At 34.5% G+C, this 12,929-nt stretch overlaps 1 non-coding gene across 1 annotated transcript; it reads right to left on the bottom strand.

The window, feature by feature from the left end:
* Window positions 1–5,041: 5,041 nt before the first annotated feature.
* Window positions 5,042–5,113, bottom strand: TRNAD-GUC (transfer RNA aspartic acid (anticodon GUC)). Its single transcript has one exon. It is a non-coding gene; the product is annotated as a tRNA-Asp (tRNA).
* Between the last annotated feature and the right edge of the window lie 7,816 nt (window positions 5,114–12,929).

A 12,929-nucleotide genomic window follows, 5' to 3' on the forward strand; every position in this document is an offset into this window, starting at 1 on the left:
CTATTCTCCTGCTCTAACCAAGCAGTGTATTGAATAATTATTTATTACTTTGATAAATATACCTAAAGCCAGGTCATGGGGACCTCGCAAACTGTACTTGTAGCACTGGCCACGAAACTTACATGCAAGATTTTTTTCAAGTTGACATAAACCCTGGATTCAATTTGGATAAGGCATTTTTGTTATCTCAATGAAACAACGTGAAACAGCACACAGAAAAGAGATTAAAAGTTCAAAACTCCCCATCGGGGAATTAAACCCCAGCTCACGCATGACAGGCGGAGACACTTCACACTATACTAACGAGGACTTGCTTGGTCAATTTTTGGCAAAATATGATCAAAAAATATACCCAAAAAACATGTCATGGTTAGCTATCGAAATTTGTATGTCATTGGCCAAAGAGATTATATGCTACATTTTTTCAAGCTAATTTAAAACCCTAAAGAAATATTTAACCTTTTATTTGGCAAATGAAATGTCAGTAATATTGACAACATAATTATACTCTTGCAATGCATAGCACTCTAAAGTCTTTTCTCCTGCTCTAACCAAGCAGTGTATTGAATCACTATTTATTACTTTGATAAATATACCCAAAACCAGGTCATGGTGACTTCACAAATTGTACTTGTAGCACTGGCCATGAAGCTTACATGCAAGATTTTTTCAAGTTGACATAAACCCTTGATTCAATTTAGATAAGGCATTTTTGTTATCTCAATGAAACAAAGTGAAACAGCATGCAAAAAAAGCGATTGAAAGTTCAAAACTCCCAGTCGAGAAATCAAACCCCGGTCCTCTGCACGTCAGGCGGGGATACTTCACACTATACTAACGAGGACTTACTTGGTCAATTTTTGGCAAAATATGATCAAAAAATATACCCAAAAAACATGTCATGGTTAGCTATCGAAATGTGTATGTCATTGGCCAAAGAGATTATATGCTACATTTTTTCAAGCTAATTTAAAACCCTAAAGAAATATTTAACCTATTATTTGGAAAATGAAAAGTCAGTAATATTGACAACATAATTTTACTCTTGCAATGCATAGCAATCTAAAGTCTTTTCTCCTGCTCTAACCAAGCAGTGTATTGAATCACTATTTATTACTTTGATAAATATACCCAAAACCAGGTCATGGTGACTTCACAAATTGTACTTGTAGCACTGGCCATGAAGCTTACATGCAAGATTTTTTCAAGTTGACATAAACCCTTGATTCAATTTAGATAAGGCATTTTTGTTATCTCAATGAAACAAAGTGAAACAGCATGCAAAAAAAGCGATTGAAAGTTCAAAACTCCCAGTCGAGAAATCAAACCCCGGTCCTCTGCACGTCAGGCGGGGATACTTCACACTATACTAACGAGGACTTACTTGGTCAATTTTTGGTAATATATGATCAAAAAATATACCTAAAAAACATGTCATGGTTAGCTATCGAAATGTGTATGTCATTGGCCAAAGAGATTATATGCTACATTTTTTCAAGCTAATTTAAAACTCTAAAAAAATATTGAACCTATTATTTGGCAAATGAAAAGTCAGTAATTTTGACAACTTAATTTTACTCTTGCAATGCATAGCACTCTAAAGTCTATTCTCCTGCTCTAACCAAGCAGTGTATTGAATAACTATTTATTACTTTGATAAATATACCTAAAGCCAGGTCATGTGGACCTCGCAAACTGTCCTTGTAGCACTGGCCATGAAACTTACATGCAAGATTTTTTTCAGGTTGACATAATCCCTGGATTCAATTTAGATAAGGCATTTTTGTTATCTCAATGAAACAAAGTGAAACAGCATGCAAAAAAAGAGATTAAAAGTTCAAAACTCCCCGTCGGGGAATTGAACACCAGCTCCCGCATGACAGGCGGAGACACTTCACACTATACTAACGAGGACTTACTTGGTCAATTTTTGGCAAAATATGATCAAAAAATATACCCAAAAAACATGTCATGGTTAGCTATCGAAATGTGTATGTCATTGGCCAAAGAGATTATATGCTACATTTTTTCAAGCTAATTTAAAACCCTAAAGAAATATTTAACTTATTATTTGGAAAATGAAAAGTCAGTAATATTGACAACATAATTTTACTCTTGCAATGCATAGCACTCTAAAGTCTTTTCTCCTGCTCTAACCAAGCAGTGTATTGAATCACTATTTATTACTTTGATAAATATACCCAAAACCAGGTCATGGTGACCTCACAAATTGTATTTGTAGCACTGGCCATGAAGCTTACATGCAAGATTTTTTCAAGTTGACATAAACCCTGGATTCAATTTAGATAAGGCATTTTTGTTATCTCAATGAAACAACGTGAAACAGCACACAGAAAAGAGATTAAAAGTTCAAAACTCCCCGTCGGGGAATTGAACCCCGGTCTCCAACGTGACAGGCGGGGATACTCACCACTATACTAACGAGGATTTACTTGGTCAATCTTTGGCAAAATTTGATCAAAAAATATACCCAAAAAACATGTCATGGTTAGCTATCGAAATGTGTATGCCATTGGCCAAAGAGATTATATGCTACATTTTTTCAAGCTAATTTAAAACCCTAAAGAAATATTTAACCTATTATTTGGAAAATGAAAAGTTAGTAATATTGACAACATAACTTTACTCTTCCAATGCATAGCACTCTAAAGTCTTTTCTCCTGCTCTAACCAAGCAGTGTATTGAATTACTATTTATTACTTTGATAAATATACCCAAAACCAGGTCATGGGGACCTCGTAAATTCTACTTGTAGCACTGGCCATGAAGCTTACATGCAAGATTTTTTTCAAGTTGACATAATCGCTGGATTCAATTTAGATAAGGCATTTTTGTTATCTCAATGAAACAAAGTGAAACAGCATGCAAAAAAAGAGATTAAAAGTTCAAAACTCCCAGTCGAGAAATCAAACCCCGGTCTCCCGCTAGTCAGGCGGGGATACTTCACACTATACTAACGAGGACTTACTTGGTCAATTTTTGGTAAAATATGATCAAAAAATATACCCAAAAAACATGTCATGGTTAGCTATCGAAATGTGTATGTCATTGGCCAAAGAGATTATATGCTACATTTTTTCAAGCTAATTTAAAACCCTAAAGAAATATTTAAAATATTATTTGGCAAATGAAAAGTCAGTAATTTTGACAACATAATTTTACTCTTGCAATGCATAGCACTCTAAAGTCTATTCTCCTGCTCTAACCAAGCAGTGTATTGAATAATTATTTATTACTTTGATAAATATACCTAAAGCCAGGTCATGGGGACCTCGCAAACTGTACTTGTAGCACTGGCCACGAAACTTACATGCAAGATTTTTTTCAAGTTGACATAAACCCTGGATTCAATTTGGATAAGGCATTTTTGTTATCTCAATGAAACAACGTGAAACAGCACACAGAAAAGAGATTAAAAGTTCAAAACTCCCCATCGGGGAATTAAACCCCAGCTCACGCATGACAGGCGGAGACACTTCACACTATACTAACGAGGACTTGCTTGGTCAATTTTTGGCAAAATATGATCAAAAAATATACCAAAAAAACATGTCATGGTTAGCTATCGAAATTTGTATGTCACTGGCCAAAGAGATTATATGCTACATTTTTTCAAGCTAATTTAAAACCCTAAAGAAATATTTAACCTATTATTTGGCAAATGAAAAGTCAGTAATATTGACAACATAATTTTACTCTTGCAATGCATAGCACTCTAAAGTCTTTTCTCCTGCTCTAACCAAGCAGTGTATTGAATCACTATTTATTACTTTGATAAATATACCCAAAACCAGGTCATGGGGACCTTGTAAATTCTACTTGTAGCACTGGCCATGAAGCTTACATGCAAGATTTTTTTCAAGTTGACATAATCCCTGGATTCAATTTAGATAAGGCATTTTTGTTATCTCAAAGAAAGAAAGTGAAACAGCATGCAAAAAAAGAGATTAAAAGTTCAAAACTCCCCGTCGGGGAATTGAACCCCAGCCTCCCGCATGACAGGCGGAAACACTTCACACTATACTAACGAGGACTAACTTTTCAAATTTTGGCAAAATATGATCAAAAAATATACCCAAAAAACATGTCATGGTTAGCTATCGAAATTTGTATGTCATTGGCCAAAGAGATTATATGCTACATTTTTTCAAGCTAATTTAAAACCCTAAAGAAATATTTAACCTATTATTTGGAAAATGAAATGTCAGTAATATTGACAACATAATTTTACTCTTGCAATGCATAGCACTCTAAAGTCTTTTCTCCTGCACTAACCAAGCAGTGTATTGAATCACTATTTATTACTTTGATAAATATACCCAAAACCTGGTCATGGTGACCTCACAAATTGTACTTGTAGCACTGGCCATGAAGCTTACATGCAAGATTTTTTCAAGTTGACATAAACCCTGGATTCAATTTAGATAAGGCATTTTTGTTATCTCAATGAAACAAAGTGAAACAGCATGCAAAAAAAGAGATTAAAAGTTCAAAACTCCCAGTCGAGAAATCAAACCCCAGTCTCACGCATGTCAGGCGGGGATACTTCACACTATACTAACGAGGACTTACTTGGTCAATTTTTGGTAAAATATGATCAAAAAATATACCCAAAAAACATGTCATGGTTAGCTATCGAAATGTGTATGTCATTGGCCAAAGAGATTATGTGCTACATTTTTTCAAGCTAATTTAAAACCCTAAAGAAATATTTAACCTATTATTTGGCAAATGAAAAGTCAGTAATTTTGACAACATAATTTTACTCTTGCAATGCATAGCACTCTAAAGTCTATTCTCCTGCTCTAACCAAGCAGTGTACAGAATAACTATTTATTACTTTGATAAATATACCTAAAGCCAGGTCATGGGGACCTAGCAAACTGTACTTGTAGCACTGGCCATGAAACTTACATGCAAGTTTTTTTTCAAGTTGACATAAACCCTGGATTCAATTTGGATAAGGCATTTTTGTTATCTCAATGAAACAACGTGAAACAGCACACAGAAAAGTTCAAAACTCCCCGTCGGGGAATTGAACCCCGGTCTCCCACGTGACAGGCGGGGATACTCACCACTATACTAACGAGGACTTACTTGGTCAATTTTTGGCAAAATTTGATCAAAAAATATACCCAAAAAACATGTCATGGTTAGCTATCGAAATGTGTATGCCATTGGCCAAAGAGATTATATGCTACATTTTTTCAAGCTAATTTAAAACCCTAAAGAAATATTTAACCTATTATTTGGAAAATGAAAAGTTAGTAATATTGACAACATAATTTTACTCTTCCAATGCATAGCACTCTAAAGTATTTTCTCCTGCTCTAACCAAGCAGTGTATTGAATCACTATTTATTACTTTGATAAATATACCCAAAACCAGGTCATGGGGACCTCGTAAATTCTACTTGTAGCACTGGCCATGAAGCTTACATGCAAGTTTTTTTTCAAGTTGACATAATCCCTGGATTCAATTTAGATAAGGCATTTTTGTTATCTCAATGAAAGAAAGTGAAACAGCATGCAAAAAAAGAGATTAAAAGTTCAAAACTCCCCGTCGGGGAATTGAACCCCAGCCTACCGCATAACAGGCGGAAACACTTCACACTATACTAACGAGGACTTACTTTTCAAATTTTGGCAAAATATGATCAAAAAATATACCCAAAAAACATGTCATGGTTAGCTATCGAAATTTGTATGTCATTGGCCAAAGAGATTATATGCTACATTTTTTCAAGCTAATTTAAAACCCTAAAGAAATATTTAACCTATTATTTGGCAAATGAAAAGTCAGTAATTTTGACACCATAATTTTACTCTTGCAATGCATAGCACTCTAAAGTCTTTTCTCCTGCTCTAACCAAGCAGTGTATTGAATCACTATTTATTACTTTGATAAATATACCCAAAACCAGGTCATGGTGACTTCACAAATTGTACTTGTAGCACTGGCCATGAAACTTACATGCAAGATTTTTTCAAGTTGACATAAACCCTGGATTCAATTTGGATAAGGCATTTTTGTTATCTCAATGAAAGAAAGTGAAACAGCATGCAAAAAAAGAGATTAAAAGTTCAAAACTCGCCGTCGGGGAATTGAACCCCAGCCTACCGCATAACAGGCGGAAACACTTCACACTATACTAACGAGGACTCACTTTTCAAATTTTGGCAAAATATGATCAAAAAATATACCCAAAAACATGTCATGGTTAGCTATCGAAATTTGTATGTCATTGGCCAAAGAGATTATATGCTACATTTTTTCAATCTAATTTAAAACCCTAAAGAAATATTTAACCTATTTTTTGGCAAATGAAAAGTCAGTAATTTTGACACCATAATTTTACTCTTGCAATGCATAGCACTCTAAAGTCGATTCTCCTGCTCTAACCAAGCAGTATATTGAATAACTATTTATTACTTTGATAAATATACCTAAAGCCAGGTCATGGGGACCTCGCAAACTGTACTTGTAGCACTGGCCATGAAGCTTACATGCAAGATTTTTTCAAGTTGACATAAACCCTGGATTCAACTTAGATAAGGCATTTTTGTTATCTCAATGAAGCAAAGTGAAACAGCATGCAAAAAAAGAGATTGAAAGTTCAAAACTCCCAGTCGAGAAATCAAACCCCGGTCTCCCGCAGGTCAGGCGGGGATACTTCACACTATACTAACGAGGACTTACTTGGTCAATTTTTGGCAAAATATGATCCAAAAAAATACCCAAAAAACATGTCATGGTTAGCTATCAAAATGTGTATGTCATTGGCCAAAGAGATTATATGCTTCATTTTTTCAAGCTAATTTAAAACCCTAAAGAAATATTTAACCTATTATTTGGCAAATGAAAAGTCAGTAATTTTGACAACATAATTTTACTCTTGCAATGCATAGCACTCTAAAGTCTATTATCCTTCTCTAACCAAGCAGTGTATTGAATAACTATTTATTACTTTGATAAATATACCTAAAGCCAGGTCATGGGGACCTCGCAAACTGTACTTGTAGCACTGGCCATGAAACTTACATGCAAGATTTTTTTCAAGTTGACATAAACCCTTGGATTCAATTTGGATAAGGTGTTTTTGTTATCTCAATGAAACATCGTGAAACAGCACACAGAAAAGAGATTAAAAGTTCAAAACTCCCCGTCGGGGAATTGGATCCCGGTCTCCCGCTTGACAGGAGGGGATACTCACCACTATACTAACGAGGACTTACTTGGTCATTTTTTGGCAAAATTTGATCAAAAAATATACCAAAAAAACATGTCATGGTTAGCTATCGAAATGTGTATGTCATTGGCCAAAGAGATTGTATGCTACATTTTTTCAAGCTAATTTAAAACCCTAAAGAAATATTTAACCTATTATTTGGTAAATGAAAAGTCAGTAATTTTGACAATATAATTTTACTCTTGCAATGCATAGCACTCTAAAGTCTATTCTCCTGCTCTAACCAAGGAGTGTATTGAATAACTATTTATTACTTTGATAAATATACCCAAAACCAAGTCATGGTGACCTCACAAATTGTACTTGTAGCACTGGCCATGAAGCTTACATGCAAGATTTTTTCAAGTTGACATAAACCCTGGATTCAATTTAGATAACGCATTTTTGTTATCTCAATGAAACAAAGTGAAACAGAATGCCAAAAAAGAGATTAAAAGTTCAAAACTCTCAGTTGGGGAATTGAACCCCAGCCTCCCGCATGACAGGCGGAGACACTTCACACTATACTAACGAGGACTTACTTGGTCAACTTTTGGCAAAATATGATCAAAAAATATTCCCATAAAACATGTCATGGTTAGCTATCGAAATGTGTATGTCATTGGCCAAAGAGATTATATGCTACATTTTTTCAAGCTAATTTAAAACCCTAAAGAAATATTTAACCTATTATTTGGCAAATGAAAAGTCAGTAATATTGACAACATAATTTTACTCTTGCAATGCATAGCACTCTAAAGTCTTTTCTCCTGATCTAACCAAGCAGTGTATTGAATCACTATTTATTACTTTGATAAATATACCCAAAACCAGGTCATGGTGACCTCACAAATTGTACTTGTAGCACTGGCCATGAAGCTTACATGCAAGATTTTTTCAAGTTGACATAAACCCTGGATTCAATTTTGATAAGGCATTTTTGTTATCTCAATGAAACAAAGTGAAACAGCACACATAAAAGAGATTAAAAGTTCAAAACTCCCCATCGGGGAATTGAAGCCCGGTCTCCCACGTGACAGATGGGGATACTCACCACTATACTAACGAGGACTTACTTGGTCAATTTTTGCCAAAATTTGATCAAAAAATATACCCAAAAAACATGTCATGGTTAGCTATCGAAATGTGTATGTCATTGGCCAAAGAGATTATATGCTACATTTTTTCAAGCTAATTTAAAACCCTAAAGAAATATTGAACCTATTATTTGGAAAATGAAAAGTCTGTAATATTGACAACATAATTTTTCTCTTGCAATGCATAGCACTCTAAAGTCTTTTCTCCTGCTCTAACCAAGCAGTGTATTGAATCACTATTTATTACTTTGATAAATATACCCAAAACCAGGTCATGGGGACCTCGTAAATTCTACTTGTAGCACTGGCCATGAAGCTTACATGCAAGATTTTTTTCAAGTTGACTTAATCCCTGGATTCAATTTAGATAAGGCATTTTTGTTATCTCAATGAAACAAAGTGAAACAGCATGCAAAAAAAGAGATTAAAAGTTCAAAACTCCCAGTCGAGAAATCAAACCCCGGTCTCCCGCTGTTCAGGCGGGGATACTTCACACTATACTAACGAGGACTTACTTGGTCAATTTTTGGTAAAATATGATCAAAAAATATACCCAAAAAACATGTCATGGTTAGCTATCGAAATGTGTATGTCATTGGCCAAAGAGATTATATGCTACATTTTTTCAAGCTAATTTAAAACCCTAAAGAAATATTTAACCTATTATTTGGAAAATGAAAAGTTAGTAATATTGACAACATAACTTTACTCTTCCAATGCATAGCACTCTAAAGTCTTTTCTCCTGCTCTAACCAAGCAGTGTATTGAATTACTATTTATTACTTTGATAAATATACCCAAAACCAGGTCATGGGGACCTCGTAAATTCTACTTGTAGCACTGGCCATGAAGCTTACATGCAAGATTTTTTTCAAGTTGACATAATCGCTGGATTCAATTTAGATAAGGCATTTTTGTTATCTCAATGAAACAAAGTGAAACAGCATGCAAAAAAAGAGATTAAAAGTTCAAAACTCCCCATCGGGGAATTAAACCCCAGCTCCCGCATGACAGGCGGAGACACTTCACACTATACTAACGAGGACTTGCTTGGTCAATTTTTGGCAAAATATGATCAAAAAATATACCAAAAAAACATATCATGGTTAGCTATCGAAATTTGTATGTCACTGGCCAAAGAGATTATATGCTACATTTTTTCAAGCTAATTTAAAACCCTAAAGAAATATTTAACCTATTATTTGGCAAATGAAAAGTCAGTAATATTGACAACATAATTTTACTCTTGCAATGCATAGCACTCTAAAGTCTTTTCTCCTGCTCTAACCAAGCAGTGTATTGAAAAACTATTTATTACTTTGATAAATATACCCAAAACCAGGTCATGGGGACCTTGTAAATTCTACTTGTAGCACTGGCCATGAAGCTTACATGCAAGATTTTTTTCAAGTTGACTTAATCCCTGGATTCAATTTAGATAAGGCATTTTTGTTATCTCAATGAAACAAAGTGAAACAGCATGCAAAAATAGAGATTAAAAGTTCAAAACTCCCAGTCGAGAAATCAAACCCCGGTCTCCCGCTAGTCAGGCGGGGATACTTCACACTATACTAACGAGGACTTACTTGGTCAATTTTTGGTAAAATATGATCAAAAAATATACCCAAAAAACATGTCATGGTTAGCTATCGAAATGTGTATGTCATTGGCCAAAGAGATTATATGCTACATTTTTTCAAGCTAATTTAAAACCCTAAAGAAATATTTAAAATATTATTTGGCAAATGAAAAGTCAGTAATTTTGACAACATAATTTTACTCTTGCAATGCATAGCACTCTAAAGTCTATTCTCCTGCTCTAACCAAGCAGTGTATTGAATAACTATAACTTTGATAAATATACCTAAAGCCAGGTCATGTGGACCTCGCAAACTGTACTTGTAGCACTGGCCACGAAACTTACATGCAAGATTTTTTTCAAGTTGACATAAACCCTGGATTCAATTTGGATAAGGCATTTTTGTTATCTCAATGAAACAACGTGAAACAGCACACAGAAAAGAGATTAAAAGTTCAAAACTCCCCATCGGGGAATTAAACCCCAGCTCACGCATGACAGGCGGAGACACTTCACACAATACTAACGAGGACTTGCTTGGTCAATTTTTGGCAAAATATGATCAAAAAATATACCAAAAAAACATGTCATGGTTAGCTATCGAAATTTGTATGTCACTGGCCAAAGAGATTATATGCTACATTTTTTCAAGCTAATTTAAAACCCTAAAGAAATATTTAACCTATTATTTGGCAAATGAAAAGTCAGTAATATTGACAACATAATTTTACTCTTGCAATGCATAGCACTCTAAAGTCTTTTCTCCTGCTCTAACCAAGCAGTGTATTGAATCACTATTTATTACTTTGATAAATATACCCAAAACCAGGTCATGGGGACCTTGTAAATTCTACTTGTAGCACTGGCCATGAAGCTTACATGCAAGATTTTTTTCAAGTTGACATAATCCCTGGATTCAATTTAGATAAGGCATTTTTGTTATCTCAAAGAAAGAAAGTGAAACAGCATGCAAAAAAAGAGATTAAAAGTTCAAAACTCCCCGTCGGGGAATTGAACCCCAGCCTCCCGCATGACAGGCGGAAACACTTCACACTATACTAACGAGGACTAACTTTTCAAATTTTGGCAAAATATGATCAAAAAATATACCCAAAAAACATGTCATGGTTAGCTATCGAAATTTGTATGTCATTGGCCAAAGAGATTATATGCTACATTTTTTCAAGCTAATTTAAAACCCTAAAGAAATATTTAACCTATTATTTGGAAAATGAAAAGTCAGTAATATTGACAACATAATTTTACTCTTGCAATGCATAGCACTCTAAAGTCTTTTCTCCTGCACTAACCAAGCAGTGTATTGAATCACTATTTATTACTTTGATAAATATACCCAAAACCTGGTCATGGTGACCTCACAAATTGTACTTGTAGCACTGGCCATGAAGCTTACATGCAAGATTTTTTCAAGTTGACATAAACCCTGGATTCAATTTAGATAAGGCATTTTTGTTATCTCAATGAAACAAAGTGAAACAGCATGCAAAAAAAGAGATTAAAAGTTCAAAACTCCCAGTCGAGAAATCAAACCCCAGTCTCACGCATGTCAGGCGGGGATACTTCACACTATACTAACGAGGACTTACTTGGTCAATTTTTGGTAAAATATGATCAAAAAATATACCCAAAAAACATGTCATGGTTAGCTATCGAAATGTGTATGTCATTGGCCAAAGAGATTATGTGCTACATTTTTTCAAGCTAATTTAAAACCCTAAAGAAATATTTAACCTATTATTTGGCAAATGAAAAGTCAGTAATTTTGACAACATAATTTTACTCTTGCAATGCATAGCACTCTAAAGTCTATTCTCCTGCTCTAACCAAGCAGTGTACAGAATAACTATTTATTACTTTGATAAATATACCTAAAGCCAGGTCATGGGGACCTCGCAAACTGTACTTGTAGCACTGGCCACGAAACTTACATGCAAGATTTTTTTCAAGTTGACATAAACCCTGGATTCAATTTGGATAAGGCATTTTTGTTATCTCAATGAAACAACGTGAAACAGCACACAGAAAAGAGATTAAAAGTTCAAAACTCCCCATCGGGGAATTAAACCCCAGCTCACGCATGACAGGCGGAGACACTTCACACTATACTAACGAGGACTTGCTTGGTCAATTTTTGGCAAAATATGATCAAAAAATATACCAAAAAAACATGTCATGGTTAGCTATCGAAATTTGTATGTCACTGGCCAAAGAGATTATATGCTACATTTTTTCAAGCTAATTTAAAACCCTAAAGAAATATTTAACCTATTATTTGGCAAATGAAAAGTCAGTAATATTGACAACATAATTTTACTCTTGCAATGCATAGCACTCTAAAGTCTTTTCTCCTGCTCTAACCAAGCAGTGTATTGAATCACTATTTATTACTTTGATAAATATACCCAAAACCAGGTCATGGGGACCTTGTAAATTCTACTTGTAGCACTGGCCATGAAGCTTACATGCAAGATTTTTTTCAAGTTGACATAATCCCTGGATTCAATTTAGATAAGGCATTTTTGTTATCTCAAAGAAAGAAAGTGAAACAGCATGCAAAAAAAGAGATTAAAAGTTCAAAACTCCCCGTCGGGGAATTGAACCCCAGCCTCCCGCATGACAGGCGGAAACACTTCACACTATACTAACGAGGACTAACTTTTCAAATTTTGGCAAAATATGATCAATAAATATACCCAAAAAACATGTCATGGTTAGCTATCGAAATTTGTATGTCATTGGCCAAAGAGATTATATGCTACATTTTTTCAAGCTAATTTAAAACCCTAAAGAAATATTTAACCTATTATTTGGAAAATGAAAAGTCAGTAATATTGACAACATAATTTTACTCTTGCAATGCATAGCACTCTAAAGTCTTTTCTCCTGCACTAACCAAGCAGTGTATTGAATCACTATTTATTACTTTGATAAATATACCCAAAACCTGGTCATGGTGACCTCACAAATTGTACTTGTAGCACT

Source organism: Taudactylus pleione, unplaced genomic scaffold, assembly GCF_031769625.1.
Source record: "Taudactylus pleione unplaced genomic scaffold, aTauple2 ptg000117l, whole genome shotgun sequence".
Taxonomy (NCBI): Eukaryota; Metazoa; Chordata; class Amphibia; order Anura; family Myobatrachidae; genus Taudactylus; species Taudactylus pleione.